At 37.5% G+C, this 2,530-nt stretch overlaps 1 pseudogene; it reads left to right on the forward strand.

Annotated features, from left to right (window-relative positions):
• Nucleotides 1-1,886: 1,886 nt before the first annotated feature.
• LOC143387805 (ADP-ribosylation factor-like protein 6-interacting protein 1 pseudogene) lies at nt 1,887-2,530 on the forward strand (annotated as a pseudogene).

Here is a 2,530-nt window from a genome sequence, read left to right on the forward strand (position 1 = left end):
TGCCCGCAGTTGTTTTTTTATTTTTAAAGGAAAGACCTCATGCTATAATTTGTGTGAACAAAAAAAGAATCTTAGAAATCATCTAAGACCTATCATTTTATAAATGAAAACCAACTAGGGATCAGGGAGACAGGTGTTGTTTCTCTGAAATTAAAAGTAGTTAGTTCTTGGATGTTTTGTTCCTAAATCTTTTTGAGTGGAGAAATAAACTCTGACAGGAGGAAAACCTTAAGAGATTCAAACACGGCAGTGTGTTAGCTTCAGAGACTTGAAAGTCACACAACTTCCTTAAACAAAATCACAACCTGTTAAGATTAAGTTCATGGATCAGATGATCTATAAGGTATTTTCTCCCCAGATGTAAAGTTGTATGATACTGTTCCAGAGCCAAAAACTAAACAACAAGAGTAATAAGCAGTTTAACAGTAGTTGAGATGATTACTTTTAACGTACCCAAGATTTAAAAGTGTACACTGTTTTCTAAAAATAGATTTTCTTTGCTTTCCTCTGCCACTAATTTGTATACTTATATATACAAAACTGGAAGGACGGTTTGACCTTAACCTTAAAGGGTAACAGACAATGAGCCTGACAGAAAATTAGCTGTTAACAGTTAGATATATTTAGCATTTAAGAAATGTACTATCAGTGTACTGAAAGTATTTGGAAAGTTCGGTCCTCAGTAGATAGAGCATGAATCATGTCTATGTCACCAGCAGACCACTTATCTAATCACTCCCACTATAAATGCAAGACTCTATGGCTCCAGAGCTGGTTTGTTTCATGTTTCAGCTCCACGGTCACAGACAAATTCCCTGAGCCAAAATAAAACCTCTGAATTTCTGCATTCACCATCCCAAAATGGGTGAGTGGCCTCTCAGCCTGTGGAATTCCACATTGTGATCTTAATAAGCAGAAAGGGATTCTGACTGCTCCAGCTGAGATGGTACCAAATGGCTAGCCAGGATTCCAAATTCCTTTGAAGGAGGCATGAAGGTGATGGATTCAACAAAAGGCTGTGAATTTCACTTAAAACTTTAATCACGTTTTAAAAAATTAACAAGCTAATTTAAAAAAATGGTTTCTAGAAACCACATTATAACATTCTTCTGGTCATCTATGAAAATCCAATAATTGTTAACTCCCAAGAAATAAAAATATGTAGCCTCTTATAAATACATTTTAATTGGTAACTCAAGCTTTTTTTTAAAAGAAAAGGAAAAGCAAAAAAATTTACTGAGGACCCCTGCCCACAAAGTAAATGATTTATAAACTCAAACATGCAGATCAAAGCCATACTCAAAGCCCCCCCCTTATCTGCACAGGCTGCCAAGAAAACAAGGCCCAGGGCCAGTGAAAGAGCATACACTAATTCTCTCAAGGAAGAAAGGCAATCACAACAAGAGATGAAATTTGTGGAACAAAAACGTAAAAAGGGTTTTTTTTGTGTTTTTTTTTTTTTTTTTTGCTAAAATTTAAGAAAGTTACAGTAGTGAGAAGCATACACAGAATATGATCATAGCAAATATTCTTTCAATCAAACTGAAATAGGTCTTCAATACTGAATGTGGGTGCTAAGGTGCAAAGAAACTATGGGAAACAGAGCAAAGTTGCCCAGTGGCAATATTAGGTGAGCTGCATGTGTAATTTCAAATATTCAAGAAATCAGACTAAAAAGGTAAAAGATGTATGTGAAACTGATTTTAATGGCATATTTTATTTAACTCAACATATCCAAAATAGTCTCATTTCAAGATAATCAAAATCTAAAAGGAAACAATTTATTTCATGATACTTGGTATTCAAAATCTGGAATGAGGCGCTCCAGTCACGGTGTGGGTATCCGGGGAAGGTATCCAGGGAAGGTATCCGGAGGGTGCCTTGCGCTCGTTGAGACTGCACCTCAGGGACGATGGCGGAGGGAGATAATCGCAGCACCAACCTGCTGGCTGCAGAGACTGCGAATCTGGAAGAGCAGCTGCAAGGATAGGGAGAAATGATGCTGATGGCCGATAAAATTCTCCGATGGGAGAGAGCCTGGTTCCCACTTGCCATCATGGGTGTGGTTTCCTTGGTGTTCCTGATTATCTATTATCTAGATCCATCTGTTCTCTCTGGTGTTTCCTGTTTTGTTATGTATTTGTGCTTGGCTGACTACCTTGTTCCCATTCTAGCACCTAGAATTTTTGGCTCCAATAAATGGACCGCTGAACAACAACAAAGATTCCATGAAATTTGCAGCAATCTAGTGAAGACCCGACGTAGAACTGTGGGCTGGTGGAAGCGCCTCTTTACATTAAAGGAAGAAAAGTCTAAAATGTACTTCATGACCATGATCATTTTCATTTCTCTTGCTGTGGTTGCTTGGATTGGACAGCAAGTCCACAATCTATTTCTCACCTACCTGATAGTGACTTTCTTATTGTTGCTTCCTGGACTAAGCCAACATGGAATCATTTCAAAGTACATTGGAATGGCCAAAAGGGAGATAAACAAGCTTTTCAAACAAAAAGAAAAGAAAAATGAATAA

This window comes from Callospermophilus lateralis, unplaced genomic scaffold (genome assembly GCF_048772815.1).
Source record: "Callospermophilus lateralis isolate mCalLat2 unplaced genomic scaffold, mCalLat2.hap1 Scaffold_530, whole genome shotgun sequence".
Classification (NCBI taxonomy): domain Eukaryota; kingdom Metazoa; phylum Chordata; class Mammalia; order Rodentia; family Sciuridae; genus Callospermophilus; species Callospermophilus lateralis.